The 18,864-nt window shown below is 46.3% G+C and overlaps 1 pseudogene; it reads left to right on the top strand.

Moving 5' to 3' along the window:
* The first annotated feature begins 3,213 nt into the window (after positions 1-3,213).
* On the top strand, positions 3,214-18,226 carry LOC100974688 (TIMELESS-interacting protein-like; annotated as a pseudogene).
* The last annotated feature ends 638 nt before the right edge of the window (positions 18,227-18,864 follow it).

Below are 18,864 nucleotides of genomic sequence, written 5' to 3'. Positions count from 1 at the left end.
GATCTTGGTTCACTACAACCTCTGCCTCCCGAGTTCAAGTGATTCTCCTGCCTCAGCCTCCTGAGTTGCTGGGACTACAGGCACCCGCCACCACGCCTGGCCAATTTTTGTATTTTTAGTAGAGACGGGGTTTCACCATATTGGCCAGGCTGGTCTCGAACTCCTGACCTTGTGATCTGCCTGCCTCAGCCTCCCAAAGTGCTGGGATTACAGGCGTAAGCCACCGCGGCCAGCCAAATATCTTTTTCTTTAGAGAGCCTCTCTGTTATTTAGGTTAACCCTGAGAAGCAGAACCTCAAATAGTTTGTAGATATCACACCCTAAGACACAGATCCCCAAAGAATTAAGAGATCTCGTACCTGAGACACAGTCCCTCAAATAAGCCTTACACTTTCCCCTGTAGATTAAGCCGTTTGTTCTGTAAGGGTAACAGGCTACGTGGTCTAGGAAGTGTGGTAACTGTTTCCCTCCTCCAGCCAGCACCACAGGGAGCAAGAAGGAATCTTTCTCCAGATTCTCTCTGTTCATTCAGTGAGAGTCTGGTGAGGTTTCTGGAGTAAAAACCTGCAAAAGTTAGCCAGGCGTGGTGGCTCACACCTATAATTCCAGCACTTTGGGAGGCCGAGGCAGGTGGATTGCTTGAGCCCAGGAGTTCAAGACCAGCCAGAGCAACATAGTGAGACCTTGTCTCTATTATAAGTAAATAAATAAATAACAATTTTAGACCGGGAGCAGTGGCTCATGCCTGTAATCCTAGCACTTTGGGAGGCCAAGGCAGGCGGATCACCTGTCAAGACCAGCCTGGCCAACACAGTGAAACCCCGTCTCTCTAAAAATACAAAAATTAGCTGGGCATGCTGGCAAGCGCCTATAATCCCAGCTACTCAGGAGGCTGAGGCAGGAGAATAGCTTGCACCCAGGAGGCAGAGGTTGCAGTGAGCCAAGATCGCGCCACTGCACTCCATCCTGGGCAACAGAGAGAGACTCCATCGCAAAAATAAATAAATAAAAATAATAATAATTTTAAAATAACCTGCAAAAGGGTGGGAACTCCCCTATGACAGCGGTGCCCAAAAGCTTCACACTCTTTCCGTAGCCTGCACTCGGCCTCCAGAAATCCATCAACATTTCAAGTTAAAACTTCCTATCAGCTCATATAGCATCTGGCGGCTTCAGCCTGGGGTAAGCAAATGCTCCAGTCCTGTGTCTCTCTGCAGATACTGTCTCTCTCTCCAGATTTCAGGATGGTCACCTGTCCTGTGATCTCAGTTCTCTGATGAGTTCGTGCAGTTGTTCATTTGCTTTCTGCCCAGGTTTTTTCTTGTGAGGTTAGGAGTTTCTTTTCAGTTCTTTTTATGTCCATGTTAAAACCGGAAGCCTTTTATTTCTTTTTGATCTTAAAATCTTTTCTCCTTTTCCTCTCAAGCCATTATCTGTTGTTTTTATTTGCTCTTATGTTAATTCTAGTTTGTTTGTTTTTAGAGAGAGAGTCTCAATCTGCTGCCGAGGCTGGAGTGCAGTGGCGCAATCATGGTTCACTGCAGCCTCAAACTCCTGGGCTCAAGTGATCCTTCCACCTCAGCCTCCCAAGTAGTTGGGACTACAGGCATGTGCCACCACACCCAGCTTCCTTCTAGTTTAGTCTGCATTTCTGAAATGACTTTTTGTTTTGTTTCTAATTATTTCTCAAATTCTATTACCCCGTTTCTGAATTTTTCTCTTTCTGATATATGCTGTTCTTTCTTATCTTTTATAATTTCTTAATCTCTGAGCTCATTTGGCAATATTAGGATAGAATTTTCATCTGTTTTGCAGGCACATCTTTCTGGCATTCTCCCATTGTCTGTAGTGAGGTCATTCTGCTCTGTATTTTCTATTTTCTTACAATAACTTTTTACGGGATTTGACTTCCATCTTTTTATACGACATTACTTTTCCGGCATGTTTAGAAGGAAAGCTCTTCTAAGTTCACGGTTATAGCTCCCTCTTCTGTTTCTGTGAAAAGCTCAAAATGATGGGAGCTCGCTTTCAGAGATAGTCAGGTTCTGTTGTCTCTCACTTTTATATGAACTTTGTTTTTCCTTGATTTATATGTTCCCCCTACTCACATTGGATTCTATTTCCAGTTTTTCCAGTGTGCCTATTTTGACAGTTCATGGCACCCAGAATGTTCCAGCCCTTTCAGAAGTATTCTTTATTTTGGTTTATGTTTTAAAAGTTCTATTAATAAGTTATAAAAATCTATATCTGACACACACACATACACAGAAAGCGAAAGAATGAAAACACTAGAAGATTACATAATAAATGACTAATAACGATTAATGGTGGGATGGACACTGGGTAGATGGACTGTGATGGCAGGAAGCTTTCCACTGCCCTTTTTGTTTTTTTGGTTTTTTTTTGAGATGGAGTCTTGCTCTGTCGCCCAGGCTGGAGTGCAGTGGCGCAATCTTGGCTCACTGCAACCTCCGCCTCCGTTCAAGTGATTCTCTCCTGCCTCAGCCTCCCAAGTAGCTGGGATTACCGGCACCCACCACCACCCCTGGCTAATTTTTGCATTTTTAGTAGAGACACGGTTTCACCAAGTTGGCCAGGCTGGTCTCAAACTCCTGACCTCAGGTGATCTGCCCACCTCGGCCTCCCAAAGTGCTGGGATTACAGGCGTGAGCCACCATGCCCAGCCCACTGCACTCCTTTTCACCTTTGCTTCTGAAGCATATGCGTATCACATATTCAAAAATTAAGTAAGTCTTTAAAAATGTGCCCACATACTGGGTATATACCCAAAAGAAAAGAAATCGTTCTACCAAAAAGACACATTGCAGCACTAGTCACAATAACAAACACATGGAATTAGCCTAGATGCCCATCAATAGCAGATTGGATAAAGAAAATGTGTCAGATATACACCATGGAATACTACACAGTCATAAAAAAGAACGCAGTCATGTCCTTTGCAGCAACATGGATGCAGCTGGAGGCCATTATCCTAAGCAGATTAATACAGGAAAAGAAAAACAAATACCACATGTTCTCACTTATAAGTGGAAGCTAAACACTGAATACACATGAATGTAAAGATGGGAAAAATAGAAGAAGCATGCTTAGTTTGCATGCTGAGCTCTGCACTGTGGCCCCTGCTGTCTGTGAGGTTAGATGAACCTGGAAAGAAAATCCAGGAGCGTCCAGAAAGGGAGGAAAGCCAGAGGAAAAGATGCTAGAACCACAGGAGAATGGCATGATTGACCTTCCAGATTATGAGCATGTAGAAGATGAAACTTTTCCTCCTTTCCCACCTCCAGCCTCTCCAGAGAGACAAGATGGTGAAGGAGCTGAACCTGATAGTCAGGAAGTGGAGCACTTGTTCCTGTACCTCCAAAGAGAGCAGTTAAAAGAAATATATCCAAGCTGGATGCTCACAGATTAATTTCAGAGAGAGGGCTTCCAGCCTTAAGGCATGTATTTGATAAGGCAAAATTCAAAGGTAAAAGTCATGAGGCTGAAGACTTAAAGATGCTAATCAGACACATGGAACACTGGGCACGTAGGCAATTCCCTAAACTGCAGTTTGAGGATTTTATTGACAGAGTTGAATACCTGAGAAATAAAAAGGAAATTCAGACCTGTTTAAAATGAATTCGACTTGATCTCCCTATTTTACATGAATATGTTGTTAGCAATAATGAGGAAGTTGGGGAAAATAATGGACATGGTGTAACTGCTACTGAATTAGATCCCTTTCTGACAAACTCATCTGAAAGTGAGATGTTTGCTTCTGAGTCAAGTAGAAGCCTAACAGATGAGCAACAACAAAGGATTGAGAGAAATAAACAACCGGCTTTGGAAAGAAGGCAGGCAAAGCTGCTGAGTAATAGTCCCTAGGAAATGATAATGTTAATGAATACACCCAGGGTACAGACAATTGAAGAGGTTAATACTGATGAAGATCAAAAGGAGGAGTCAAATGGATTAAACAACGACATTCTAGACAATCTATGTAATGATGCTCCTGCCAATACTTTAAATGAAGAGAATGATTTAACATGAGAGGAAACATAGCTGGACCAGTCTTTTAAAAATGTGCAACAGTGGCCAGGCATGGTGGCTCATGCCTTTAATCCCAGCACTGTGGAAGGCCGAGGTGGGCAGATCACCTGAGGTCAGGAGTTCCAGACCAGCCTGACCAACATGGAGAAACCTTGTCTCTACTAAAAATACAAAATTAGCCGGGCATGGTGGCACATGCCTGTAATCCCAGCTACTTGGGAGGCTGAAGCAGGAGAATCGCTTGAACCCGGGAGGCAGAGGTTGCTGTGAGCCGAGATTGCACCATTGCACTCCAGCCTGGGCAACAAGAGTGAAACTCCATCTCAAAAAAAAAAAAAAAGGCTGGGCGCAGTGGCTCACGCCTGTAATCCCAGCCAAGGCAGGCGGACCACGAGGTCCAGAGATTGAGACCATCCTGGCCAACATGGTGAAACCCCGTTTCTACTAAAAATACAAAAATTAGCTGGGCGTGATGGCATGTGCCTGTAGTCCCAGCTACTCGGGAGGCTGAGGCAGGAGAATGGCTTGAACCCGGGAGGCGGAGGTTGCAGTGAGCTGAGATCGCACCACTGTACTCCAGCCTGGTGACAGAGAGAGACTCCGTCTCAATAAATATAAAAAAATTAAAAAAAAAAATGCAACAGTAACTTGATGCTTCATCCAGAAATGCTACTGAAGCTAGATAGGTTTCCATTAAGAGAAAATGTATCTGTTAACTCCCCATTCTGCAAGCTTGGCGTTACTATGTATTTTTTCTTCTTTGAGTGAAAATCCTTAGGTAGTAAAACTTTTATAGATTACTATTTAAAATCTGGTAATCTGGTATTTATTTATAAGTATGCCTGTCACTTTAGTTGTCTATTCTCTTTAGTGTTTGTTTTTATATAGATATGACTTCATAAAATGATTATTAGGTAATAAGCAGTTTCTGCTGCTGGTCTGCCATTGAATGCCTTGTTTTCACTAAATTGGGAGATTTTGTTGTTGTTTTTTACTGCTCCTTACAGAGCAGGACTAACCCATGGACAGTGTGCCCAGAGTAGCCTGGGTGAAGTTTTTTTTGTTGTTTTTGTTTGTTTGTTTGTTTTTTGTTTTTTGTTTTTTTATGAGATGGAGTCTTGCTCTGTCACCCAGGCTGGAGTGCAGTGGCGCGATCTCAGCTCACTGCAACCTCTGCCTCCCAGGTTCAAGTGATTCTCGTGCCTCAGCCTCCTGAGTAGCTGGGATTACAGGCATGTGCCGCCACGCCTGACTAATTTTTGTAAACCTGGGTGAAGTTTTAAGGTATACATATATATTGAATATTAATATCCATTTTTTAAAGGAAGTAAAAATAAAAATTATCTTGCAAACTAAAACAAAAAAAGATGGGAAAAATAGATACTGGGAACCATTAGATGGGAGAGGGAGAGAGAAGGGCGTGGGCTGAAAAACCACCTGTTGGGTACTATGCTTACTGCCTGGGCAATATGATGATTGGGACCCCAAGCCTCAGTGTCATGCAATTTACCCATGTAACAAATCTGTGCATGTACCCTTTGATCTATAATAAAAGTTGAAAAAAAATCCACATTTAAATATCAGGTTTTTTTTTTTTTTTTGAGACAGAGTCTCGCTATGTCACCTAGGCTGGAGTGCAGTGGTGTGATCTCAGCTCACTGCAACCTCTGCCTCTTGGGCTCAAGCAATCCTCCCACCTCATCCTCCTGAGTAGCTGGGACTACAGGCGCATGCCACCACAACTGGCTAATACTTTTTGTAGAATGCGGTTTTGACTTGTTGCCCAGGCTGGTCTCAAACTCCTGAGCTCAAGCAATCCACCCGCCTTGGTCTCCCAAAGTGCTGGGATTACAAGTATGAGCCACCACACCTGGCCCTAAAATATCAGGATCTAATTGGGAAAAAAGAAACAAACACCACATGTTCTCACTTATAAGTGGGAGCTAAACATTGGATACAAACAGACATAAAGATGGGAACAATGGACACTGGGGTCTCCAAAAGGAGAGAGTGAGGGAAGGTGGGCAAAGGTTGAAAAACAACCTATTGTGGCCAGGTGCGGTGGCTCACGCCTGTAATCCCAGAACCTTGGGATGCCGAGGCGGGTGGATCACCTGAGGTCAGGAGTTCGAGACTAGCCTGGGCAACAGGCGAAACCCCGTCTCTACTAAAAATACAAAAATTAGCCAGTGTTGGTGGCACATGCCTGTAGTCCTAGCTACTTGGGAGGCTGAGGCAGGAGAATCGCTTGAACCCAGGAGGTGGAGGTAACAGTGAGCTGAGATGGCGCCACTGCACTCCAGCCTGGGCAACAGAGCAAGGCCTTGTCAAAAAAAAAAAAAAAAAAGAAAAGGAAAAAAGAAAAAGAAAGAAAAGAAAAGAAAAAGAAAAAAGAAAAACTACCTATTGGGTGCTGTATTCATTATTCAGGTAACAGGTACAATAGAAGCCCAAACCTCAGCATCATGCAATATACCTATGTAACAAACCTGTACATGTACCCCCTGAATCTAAAAAAATGTTTCTTTTTTTTCGAGACGGAGTCTCACTCCATTGCCCAGGCTGGAGTGCAGTGGCGTGATCTTGGCTCACTGCAAGCTCCGCCTCCCGGGTTCACGCCATTTTCCTGCCTCGGCCTCCTGAGTAGCTGGGACTACAGGCGCCCGCCACCACGCCCGGCTAATTTTTTGTATTTTTAGTAGAGACAGGGTTTCACCATGTTAGCCAGGATGGTCTCGATCTCCTGACCTCATGTTCCACCCGCCTCGGCCTCCCAAAGTGCTGGGATTACAGGCTTGAGCCACCGCGCCCAGCATTCTAAAAATTTTTTAAGTGCCAACATACTCTTATACACTGCAGGTAGGAATGCAAAACAGTACAACATCTACAGAGGACAATTTGGCAACACCTATTTAAATTACAAATGCACATCTACCTACCCCTTAACCCAGCAATTTCATTTCTGGGAATATGCAAAATGGCACATAAACAAGATAATTCATTACAGCATTTTGATAGACAGAAACTGAAACCAATCCAAGATGAAATCAAGTAGGGTACATGCACACAAAGAAATGCTAATGAGCTGTTAAAAAAAAAAAAAAAGAATGGGGAAGCTCTCTATGTACTGATGTGTAATGATTTCCAGGATACATTGTTCATAAAAGCAAGGCACAGAAGGTGTAAAGAGTATGCTACCTTTTTAGTGCATGCCTGTAATCTGAGGCAGGAGAATTGCTTGAACCCGGGGGCCAGAGGTTGCAGTGAGGCAAATCATGCCACTCCACTCCAGCCTGGGTGACAGAGTGAGACTCTATCTCAAAAAAAAAAAAGAAAGAAAGAAAGAAAGAAAGGGGGAAATGTGTATGGGTACTTGCTTGCAGATGCATAAAGAAAAATTCTGGATGAATACACATTGAACTAACAAAGGTGATTACAGAAGAAAAGCCAACCTCTTGGCCTGGAATACAAGCCCTTCTAGGATATGCCTTGAAAGCCAGACTGCCACTTTGGCATATGACGTTGCACAAATTATGTTTCCACAGCTGCAACACAAGGATGATAATAGTACCCATCCTCATAGAGTTGTGAAGATTAAATGGATTAATATACACTAAGTGAATGGTACACAGTTAACATTCAATAGGCCAGACGAGGTGGCTCATGCCTATAATCCTAGCACTTTGGGAGGCTGAGGCAGGAGGATCACTTGAGCTCAGGAGTTCCAGACCAGCCTAGGCAACATAGCAGGACTCTGTCTCTACCAAAAAATTTTAAAAATTAGCTGGGCAAGGTGGCACATGCCTATGGTCCCAGCTACTCAGGAGGCTGAGGTGGGAGGCTCACTTAAGCACAGCAGGTCAAGGTTGCAGTGAGCCGTGATTGCACCAGTGCACTCCAGCCTGGGCAACAGAGACCACGTCTGAAAAAAAAAAATCAATAAACATTAGCTAATTTATAGTCACTGGTATCTGGCTCTAGCCGACCTTTCCATCCATGTCCTCAACAGCTCCCCTACAGCTGTGGCTCTCAAGCCCAGTTGCAGATTATGATCACCTGGGGGACTTTTAAAATATACTGATGCCAGGACTGCGCTACCAGACCATATAAATTAGAATCATCTTGGAGGATGGGAGGGGAGTAGAGGCCAGGGATTGATATTTTATCCTTTTTTCTTTTTAAAATTTATTTATTTATTTATTGAGACAGGGTCTCACCGTGTTGCCCAGGCTGGTCTTGAACTCCTGAGCTCAGTCAATCCTCCCACCTCGGCCTCCACAAAGTGCTGAGATTACAGGCAAAAGCCACTGCGCCAGGCTTTTTTTTTTTTTTTCTTAATTTAAAGTAAGTGTATTCAGAAAGTAAAGAAATAAAAAAAGATATTTTGGCCAGGCACAGTGGCTCATGCTTGTAATCCCAGCACTTTGGGAGGCCGAGGCAGGTGGATCACTTGAGACCAGGAGTTCAAGACCAGCCTGGCCAACATGGCAAAATCTCATCTCTACTAAAAATACAAAAATTAGCCAGGTGTGGTGGCATGTGCCTGTAGTCCCAGTTACTTGGGAGGCTGAGGCAGGAGAATCAAATCAACCTGGGAGGTGGAGGTTGCAGTGAGCCAAGATCACACCACTGCACTCTAGCCTGGGCGACAGAGCCAGACTCTGTCTCAAAAAAAAAAAAAAAAAAAAAGATTTTTTAAAAAAGTGCCCCAGATAGGCTGGGCGCGGTGGCTCACGCCTGTAATCCCAGCACTTTGGGAGGCCGAGGCGGGTGGATCACGAGGTCAGGAGATCGAGACCATCCTGGCTAACACGATGAAACCCTGTCTCCACAAAAAAATACAAAAAAATTAGCTGGGCGTGGTGGCAGGCGCCTGTAGTCCCAGCTACTGGGGAGGCTGAGGCAGAATGGCGTGAACCCAGGAGGCGGACCTTGTAGTGAGCCGAGATCGCGCCACTGCACTCCAGCCTGGGCGACAGAGCAAGACTCCGTCTCAAAAAAAAAAGTGCCCCAGATGACTGTGATCACTCCTACCAGAGGATCGGTTCCTTCACTGTGTCTGACACATGTCAAACTCATCCTGCCTCCACATCTTTGCTCACACTTTTCTCTGCTCCTGTCCCTTCTTGGGAAGCCTTCTTCTCCATCCCACATCCCTGCCTGTTGAAATTCTACTACTCCTCCAAGACCCAGCTTAGATGCCACCTCTCCATAAGGCCCTCCCTGCTCTCCCTATATTCCTTGCTTCGATGATGCCTGGCTGCCTACAGAGTCAAGCCAGGACTTCTGGGTATGGCACACAAGGCCCCCATCTTTCCAGCCTCATCACCAGCTTCTCCCCTGCCACATATGTGTTCCATGTGCTTCTACCACCCTAAGCCTTTGCACATGCTCTTCCTAACTCCCAGCCTCAACCATGCCCTTAACCAACTCCTACTCAACCTTCAAGACTTGGTTCACTCATGCAGCCCTCCTGTGAAGCCTACCCTTAGCCCCTCTGCCAGTCTTCCCAAGGTAGAGTTAGGTGTTCTCTGCTTTCTGTTCCTTGGACTTATCTCTAGCACTTAGCCCATTGAGTTAATTGTCTGTATATATGTCCAGGTTGCCTGTTTGTCTGAGCTTCTTGAGGGCAAGGATTATGATTTTCTCATCTCTGTCTTCCTTCCCTGTAGCACAGGCCCAGCATAAAGGAAGTACTTAGAGTGTTTGCTGAATTCTGTTACTCTGTAGAGGTTTACTGGTATTCATTGTGAAAATTGCTGGTCTCTCCTTCAAGTCAAAGCCCCAGTGACTGAACACAATAGTGTAAGACTAGTATGAACAACCCTAAGGAAAATGGATTATCACCTCCTTCATTTTAGCCCATTTCTGTTGATAGAATCTAGGCCTAAGATCTCAATACCTTATTTACATCGTATTATCAAGCCAGCCTTCAAGGTGTAAGATCTTATTAATGTTAACAAGCCAGCCTTTGAGTTTCGCCCCCTCAGCCAATTCACTGCCTGACAAATTGCTTTGCTTAGTCAATGACTTGCAACCCCAACTATACATTCAAACCAGCTGGGGAGCTTTTAAACATCCTCCTATTCAGTCCTCCCTCTAGGCCAATTATGTTAGAATTTCTGGGGGTGGATTCCAGGCATCACTAGTTGGCGAAGCTCCCCAGGTGATCCCAATGAGTGGCCAAGGTTGAGTATGAGAATCACTGATAGATTTAAAGCTATACAGCTCCCTCAGCTGGTTCTGCCCCCTTTTTTTTCCTTCCCTTGTCTACCCTTCCTTTCTACCCTCTTCTCCATGCTCCTTTCCTCTCTCTCCCACTTGCCTGCCCTCTGGTTACTCACCCTTCTTGTCTTAATGATGCGACTCATGGTATTATTCAGATAGCACCCAAGCAGAGGAGCCACAGTGAGCGAGGAGTCAGAAACCTGGGGCTCTGCCCCTTTGTGGTCTTCACTTCACTCTCTGAGTCTCAGATTCTTCTTGAGTCCTGAGGGGGTCATGACATTTGTTGTGAGGATCATAGAAAATAATGGACCCTGAAGTCCTTGGATGCTGGAGAGCACCATGTCAATTAAGAGATATCTAGAGCTATGTGTACAAATATAGACAACGTTGAATGATAAAAAGCAACCTGCAGGAGGGGCCCCACAGTGTCAATACGGGTCTAAGGTTTCAAGACACACAAAACAAGACCATATCATGTTCTTTAAATTACTAGAAAATATTTATGAATACATTCATATAAAATTGAAGGACAAAACATGTATGGGAATGAAAAACTCCAAATTCAGGACAAGGGAAACTGAGGGCTTACAGGGGATGCATCTTGGGGACCTAGGGAAGGGAACCAAGGGAGAGTCAACTGGATCTTTCATGCTTTATTTTTAAAAAATTAAATCTAGGCCGGGCGTGGTGGCTCACACCTGTAAACCCAGCACTTTGGGAGGCCGAGGTGGGTACATCACCTGAGGTCAGGAGTTTGAGACTAACCTGGTCAACATGGTGAAACCCCATCTCTACTAAAATTACAAAAATTAGCCAGGCATGGTGGCAGGCACCTGTAATCCTAGCTACTTGGGTGGCTGAGGCAGGAGAATCGCTTGAACCTGGGAGGCGGAAGTTGCAGGGAGCCGAGATCATGCCATTGCACTCCCACCTGGGCGACAAGAGTGAAACTCCGTGTCAAAAAAAAAAAAAATTAAATCCAAAGTAAACATGGCAAAATGTGAAGATCTGATATAACTGGGAGTGTTTTATTTTCTATCATTCCCTTCTGCACACTTGAAAAGAAGGTAAAATATATACAACATAAATATAATAATATAAACTTTTTTTTTTGAGATGGGGTCTTGCTCTGTCACCCAGGCTGGAGTCCAGTTGCGCGATCTCGGCTCACTGCAACCTCCGCCTCCTGGGTTCAATTGATTCTCCTGCCTCAGTCTCCCAAGTAGGTGAGATTACAGGCACACACCATCATGCCCAGCTAATTTTTGTATTTTTCGTAGAGACGGTGTTTTGCCATGTTGTCCAGGCTGGTCTCAAACTCCTGAGCTCAAGCAATCTGCCCACCTCTGCCTCCTGGGTTCAAGCGATTCTCATGCCTCAAGCTCCCAAATAGCTGGGATTACAGCCTCCCAAAGTGCTGAGATTACAGGTGTGAGCCACCACGCCTGGCCTATAATATAAACATTTTTAAAGCAAAATAAATAAAAGGAATTCTTATCATCTTGCCCTAGCTTAGGTCTGCTGTCCATCCTGGTATAGTGGCAGGAGAAGATAAATCTTGGAATTGACAGCTGCTCCAAATCCTTTTTGTAAGATAGAGATGCATAAATTGATAACTCAATAAATTTTTTTTAAAACTTGTCTGTTTCCTCTACCTGATTTTGGAGACATCACTGAGGACATTTTTGCATGTGCTGTACATACTAGTGCTTAATAAATGCTCTGTTGAAGAAATAAAAGGAGGCCGGGCATGGTGGCTCATGCCTGTAATCCTAGCACTTTGGGAGCCTGAAGTGGGTGGATCACTTGAGCTCAGGAGTTCGAGACCAGCCTGGCCAACATGGTGAAACCCCATCTCTACTAAAAATACAAAAACTAGCTGGGTGTGGTGTGCATGCCTGTAATCCCAGCTATTTGGGAGGCTGAGGCATGAGAATCGCTTGAACCCAGGAGGCAGAGGTTTGCAGTCAGCTGAGATCGCACAATTGCTCTCCAGCCTGGGTGACAGAGCAAGACTGTCTCAAAAAAAAAAATAAATAAAGGAATGTGAGAGAGACTGAGGAAGGTCTTGAGTGGGGAGAGAGAAGGGAATGCAGGAGGAAGAGGGGAAAGAGGGGTTCATTCATCTGGATGAAGTCACTCTCAAATATCAATGAGTACCTGAACATATCATCCTTTCCCTTGTACAGCTGTCACAGCAGTTTCTCCATGGAGGTGCTGAACATGCCCATTGAACAGCCACTATGGGCCATTGTAATAATGTAAAATAAACTCATTTTTCATGGCTATCTTTTCTTAAGACAGCTGCCTCAGCTTTTTCAATAACCTCATAACTGGTCTGCTACCCTGGCAACTGCTAGCTCAGCGCCTGGCCCACAAGCCACAGCTAACCCATAGAACACCTTCATACTATTTATTATTATTGTTGGTTTTTTTTTTAGACAGAGTCTCACTGTGTCACCCAGGCTGAAGTGCAGTGGCAAGATCTTGGCTCACTGCAACTTCTGCCTCCCGAGTTCAAGCAATTCTCCTGCCTCAGCTCCCGGAGTAGCTGGGATTGTAGGCACACATACCACACCTGGCTAATTTTTGTATTTTTAGTAGAGACAGGGTTTCACCATGTTGGCCAGGCTGGTCTTGAACCCTTGACCTCAGGTGATCCGCCCGCCTTGGTCTCCCAAAGTGCTGGGATTACAAGCGTGAGCCACCGTGTCCAGCCCCCTTCATGCTATTTAGACAAAAATGCCTGTCTTAGTCTATTTGGGCTGCTATAACAACAACAACAAAAAAAAACCATAAACTGGGTAGTTTATAAACAACTGAAAATCATTTCTCACAGCTCTGGAGGCTGTAAAGTCCAAGATCAAGGCACTGGCAGATTCAGTGTCTGATGAGGACCCACTTCCTAGTTCATAGATGAGACCTTCTCACTGTGTCCTCACCTGGTGGAAGGGGCAATTGAGCTCCTTTGGGCCTGTTTTATAAGAGCACTAATCCCACTCATGAAGGTGGAGCCCAGCTCCCAAGGGGTCACATCTCCCAATAACATCACCTTGGGGGTTAGGATTTCAACTTATGAATTTAGTGGTGAGGGGGCACAAACATTCAGACCACAGCAGTGCCCCTCTGGGCAGATGCAACCCCTCTGGCTCACAGTTTGCCTAACTTGTGGTTATTGGGAAAAGGCACCCTTTTCTTCTGGCTGACTTAGCCCTGTACCAGGATGTACTGTTCAACTTGGTGAACATAGTACAGGTGCAATTTTAGGTCCCTGTCCTCATCCCTTCAGCACAAGCTGCCCTTATACAGTGTAAATTTGCATGAGTTTATGGGGTGGGCCTGCTGGCATATAGTCCTTGTGATCTGGCCCCTGAGTATCTCCAAGATCTCAGACTTCAATTGTTCCACCATCCCCTGCCTTAGTCTCACCCTGTTCACCGCTTTCATTGAGTGCTACCCGTGCTCCAGGAAAACGGGACTTCCCTCCTGCCCTGGCAAAAGACAGGCCTGGTCCTGCCTCGGGGCTTTTCACTTGTTCTTCCCAGGCCTTTGTATTTCTGGATTCTCAGTTCACCAAAATAGTCAATTCCTTCTCCCAACCCTCCTTGTCTTCAAATATCACTACCTGAAAGTCATTTACATGTTTATTGTTGGTTCCACACTCCCCCTCAAACTGCACAAACTCTATGCAGAAACACTGCATTGAAATCCCTGCACTAAGAGACTGGACCAAACTTTGTCATAGCTTCTAGTAGCCTAAGGCTACCGCTTGGGGGCAGCCCAGCTCCCTTTTGAGTTCCAGTCTGAAAAAGCTCAGGGCTGTCAAAAGAGTGTTGTCATTCGTCCTAGCCAACACCTGACAAGGATGGGTCCTGACCACCTTCTTCCTTAGCTCTAAGAAAAGTTTACCATTATGAGGCCGCGGTGGCTCACGCCTGTAATCTGAGCACTTTGGGAGTCCGAGGGGGGTGGATCACAAGGTCAGGAGATCGAGACCGTCCTGGCTAAAACGGCGAAACCCTGTCTCTACTAAAAATACAAAAAAAATTAGCCAGGTGTGTGGTGGGCACCTGTAATCCCAGCTACTTGGGAGGCTGAGGCAGGAGAATGGCGTGAACCCGGAGGCGGAGTTTGCAGTGAGCTGAGATCCCGCCACAGCAATCCAGCCTGGGCAACGGAGCAAGATCTCAAAAGATAAAAAATAAAAATAGAAATAAAAAATAAAACTCCTAGTCATGGACCGGGTGCAGTGGCTTACGCCTGTAATCTCAGCACTTTGGGAGGCCAAAGTGCGTGCCTGTAATCCCAGCTACCTGGGAGGCTGAGGCAGGAGAATCACTTGAACCTGGGAGGATGCAGTGAGCCGAGATCGTGCCACTGCACTGCAGCCTGGGCAACAGAGTGAGACTCCATCTCAAAAAACAAAACAAAACTCCTAGTCACCTCTGTGCAAATAAGAATGAAGCTCAGCTCTTTCCTCTACTGTCAGTAGTTATTGAATAAAATCGGTTTTTACCACTAACTAATGTTGGCTGTGTTTCTTTACCTTCACCCTCCTTCAGAGAGTTGCAGACAGGGACCACGTGTATTTTGTTCACTGCTGAGTCCTCAGTGCCTCCGAGAACACCCAGCATAATAAACATCTGCTGAATTAACAAATAAATGTTTGTTAAAATGCATGTAGTGGGCCGGGCGTGGTGGCTCACGCCTGTAACCCTGGCACTTTGGGAGGCCTAGGTGGGTGGATCACCTGAGGTCAGGAGTTCAAGACCAGCTTGGCCAACACGGTGAAACCTCGTCTGTACTAAAAATTTAAAAAAAAAAAATTAGCTGGGCGTGGTGGCCCACACCTGTAATCCCAGCTACTCAGGAGGCTGAGGCAGTAGAATTGCTGGAACCCGGGAGACAGAGGTTGCAGTGAGCTGAGATTACGCCACTGCACTCCAGCCTAGGCAGCAGAGCGAGACTCCGTCTCAAAAAAAAAACAAAAAAAAATGCATGTAGTGAAAGGCCCCAAGGCTGGAAGAGACCTTGGATCTTCGTCTCATCTTTTGTCTTGGTTAACTAATGTGTTGCCTGAGTCAGGCTGCTTCATCAACTTGGTCCAACTACTACTTGTGTGACCTAGGGCAAGATTAAAAAAAAAAATTTTTGTAGCCGGATGCAGTGGCTCATTCCTGTAATTCCAGCACTTTGGGAGGCCTAGGTGGGAGGATTGCTTGAGCCTAGGAGTTCAAGACCAGCCTGGACAGCATGGTGAGACCCCTTCTTTACAAAAAAAAAAAAAACACAAATTAGCGAGGCATGGTGGTGCACACCTGTGGTCCCAGCTCCTCTGGAGTCTGAGGCAGGAGGATCACTTGAACCTAGGAGGTCAAGGCTGCAAGTGAGGCAAAATTGCGCCACAGTACTCCAGCCTGGGTGACAGATCAAGACCCTGTCTCAAAAAATCCCAAAACATTTTTTGGGGTAGAGATGGGGTCTCGCTATGTCACCCAGGCTGGTCTTGAACTCCTGGCTTCAAGCGATCCTCCCACCTTGGCCTCCCTAAGTGTTGGGATTGCAGGTATGTGCCACCTTGCCCAGCTGGGCAAGATATTTGACAAAGACTGTCTCCTTTGACCAAAACCTTAGTCAGTCTCCTCCAGGTACTCTGCTTGACTAGGCCCGACCTGTCCTTATAAAGGTCCTTATAAGGACTCTCTCTATCCTTATTGAATCTAGTTTGAGCAAGAATCCTGCTAAGTCAATTTAGGGGAAATTTCCCACCCTTGGTATCTGACTACACTGGATTCTTATCATCCTGGCCTGCCTTCAGCAATAATCCTATCAAGTCAGTTTAGCCAGAAACCCCTTGTCCTAGATGTTTCCTCTTAGTAATTTCTCATCCACTGACCCCACCCTGCTCCTTGGTTACAAATCTCCACTTGTCATTGTTGGACTTAGAGTTGAGTCCAATCTTTCTCCCACTGCAAGACCCCATTGCAGTGGTCTGCATACCTGTCGCCATGGCCTTGAATAAAGCCTGGCCCTACCATCTTTAATAAGTGTCATGAGTAATATATTTCTTTAAAAATATGTAACCTCTCTTTGCCTCAGATTCATCCCTCACAGGGTCATTTGGAAGATTGAAATAGTGTGAGAGAAGGTGCTTAGGAAATGAGTTCCAATCTTGACCTCTACTGGGTCTCTCTTATCTGTTCTCTTCCCCAGAGCAGTATCACTTGTGTTCAAAAGAGTGCAGACTCTGGAGCCAGACTGCCTGAGTTTGAAGTCCTGCTTTGCTTCTGACTAGTTGTGAGAACTTGGGAAGTGGCTTAACTTTTCAGTACTCACTTTCTTCATCTGTAAAACGAGGAGGATGGTAATGCCTACCTCATAGGGTTGTTGTGAGGATTAAGAGTAAATATGGCCGGGCGCGGTGGCTCAGGCCTGTAATCCCAGCATTTTGGGATGCCGAGGTGGGCGGATCACAAGGTCAGGAGATCGAGACCATCCTGGCCAACATGGTGAAACCCCGTCTCTACTAAAAATACAAAAACTAGCCAGGCGTGGTGGCACATGCCTGTAATCTCAGCTACTCAGGAGGCTGAGGCAGGAGAATCGCTTGAACCCGGGAGGTGGAGGTTGCAGTGAGCTGAGATCGTGCCACTGCACTCCAGCCTGGCAACAGAGCGGGACTCTGTCTCAAAAAACAAAACAAAACAAAAAGGAGTTAATATGGGCCGGGTGCGGTTGCTCATGCCTGTAATCCCAGCACTTTGGGAGGCTGAGGCAGGTGGATCACCTGAGGTCAGGCGTTCGAGACCAGCCTGGCCAACATAGTGAAACCCCGTCTCTACTAAAAATACAAAAATTGACCAGAGTGGCTCATGCCTGCAATCCCAGCACTTTGGGAGGCCAAGAGGGGCAGATCACCTGAGGTCAGGAGTTCGAGACCAGCTTGGTCAACATGGTGAAACCCCATCTCTACTTAAAAAAATAGCAAAAAAAAAAAAAAAAAAAAAATTAGCCAGGCTTGGTGGCACGCACCTTCAACTCCAGCTACTTGGGAGGCTGAGGCAGGAGAATTGCTTGAACCCGGGAAGCAGAGGTTGCAGTGAGCTGAGATCAAGCCACTGCACTCCACCCTGGGTGACAGAGTGAGACTCTGTCTCAAAAAAATAAAATAAAATAATAAATAAATAAATAAATAAGTAAATAAGAGTTAATATGCTCACAACAGATCCTGAGACATGGTATGTGAGTTAAACAGTACTACTGGGTATGAATGTTTCTCATTCATAAGAACCATTAGGTTTTAAGGTCCCTGAAGCCTCAACTTAACATCTGCAGAAGGAGCAGCCAGAGGCTCCCTTTCCTTTGCTTACAGGGGTCTGGGGTCAAGGTCATTAACCCAATCTCCCACTGTCTTAACTTCCTGAATGGTGGTCTGGAGTTATTCTTCTGGGTGCTTGCCAAGGCCCATCTGCGGGTCCTCCTCAGTCTCAGTGGCAGATGAGGAAGCAGTGGTTTCCCCAGGCCAGAGACATCTCCACAGCAGGTCCCTCAACTCCACCCTGCCCAATGGGCCCTCCTTTTTGACTCAGAGGCCCCCAGAATGTGGGGTGGGCCTTTGGAGCTGACTGAAGGACTCCAAGGGGATAGGGTAGGGCGTGGTTACCGCCCAAATTTAGCCTTTAGTCAGGGAAGGGGGTGGTGGGGGAGTAGATGGTTTGGGGACGACTGGACCTCAGACTGGGTCCCTTGTAAGGATGTGAGGGCAGGCTCAAGAGGGGTTTTCTCCGAGTCAAACACATTCACTCCCCTCCGTCTTCTGGTTTTTAGTCCCTGCCAGGGGACCACACAGGTGAGTCCAGGTGAAAGGAGCAACCACAACTGCCGGCCACCTCTACTCCGCGCCAGACGAAACCGCCCCAAGGGCGCCGCACTTTACCGCCCTCTGTGACCTGTCGCTGTCACACACCGAGTGAGTGTGAGAAGACGAGACCTCGGGAGAAGGAGGGCGACAGCGGGCACCAAGATACACAGGTCCTTTATCCATACCTCCTAACAGCCACCCGCTATGGGCCGGGCCTCCGTCCTCCCAACTGCCAGCTCCACTGGAGACACTCCAGCCGCACTGGGAGCGCCTTGTGAGCAGGACACGCATGCGCGGGTAGCACCTCCACTAGCGAGCCGGCTGACCCCGCCGGGGACCTGGCAGGGATGGGGAGCGCATGCGCAGATGGCGCGCACCGCTCCCAAAAGACAGGGTGTGGGTGGCGACTAGACTCTGGACCTGTGGATCTCGGTGCCCGCTGTCGCCCTCCTTCTCCCGGGTCTCGTCTTCTCATGCTCACTCGGTCAGGTCTATAGTACAGCCTCGTACTGGAGTCTTAGTGTAAGTCCTTCCGTTTAATCAGCGGTCCCTCTAATAAAGAAAATGAATGAGTGAATAGCAAACATGGTAAATCTAAGGTGACTTTGCTTAAAGCGGGTGAGGCCAGTACATCGCCACCCAACCCTTGGTTCCGGAGCAGGCGTCTTTTCTTCCTCACCTGGAAGTGGCAGAAAAAAAAGAACTTGTCTTCTGCCCGTGCCCGA

Source organism: Pan paniscus, chromosome X (genome assembly GCF_029289425.2).
Source record: "Pan paniscus chromosome X, NHGRI_mPanPan1-v2.0_pri, whole genome shotgun sequence".
NCBI lineage: Eukaryota > Metazoa > Chordata > Mammalia > Primates > Hominidae > Pan > Pan paniscus.
Note: the sequence above shows the minus strand (reverse complement) of the source record. Positions and strands in the feature narration are given on the sequence as shown.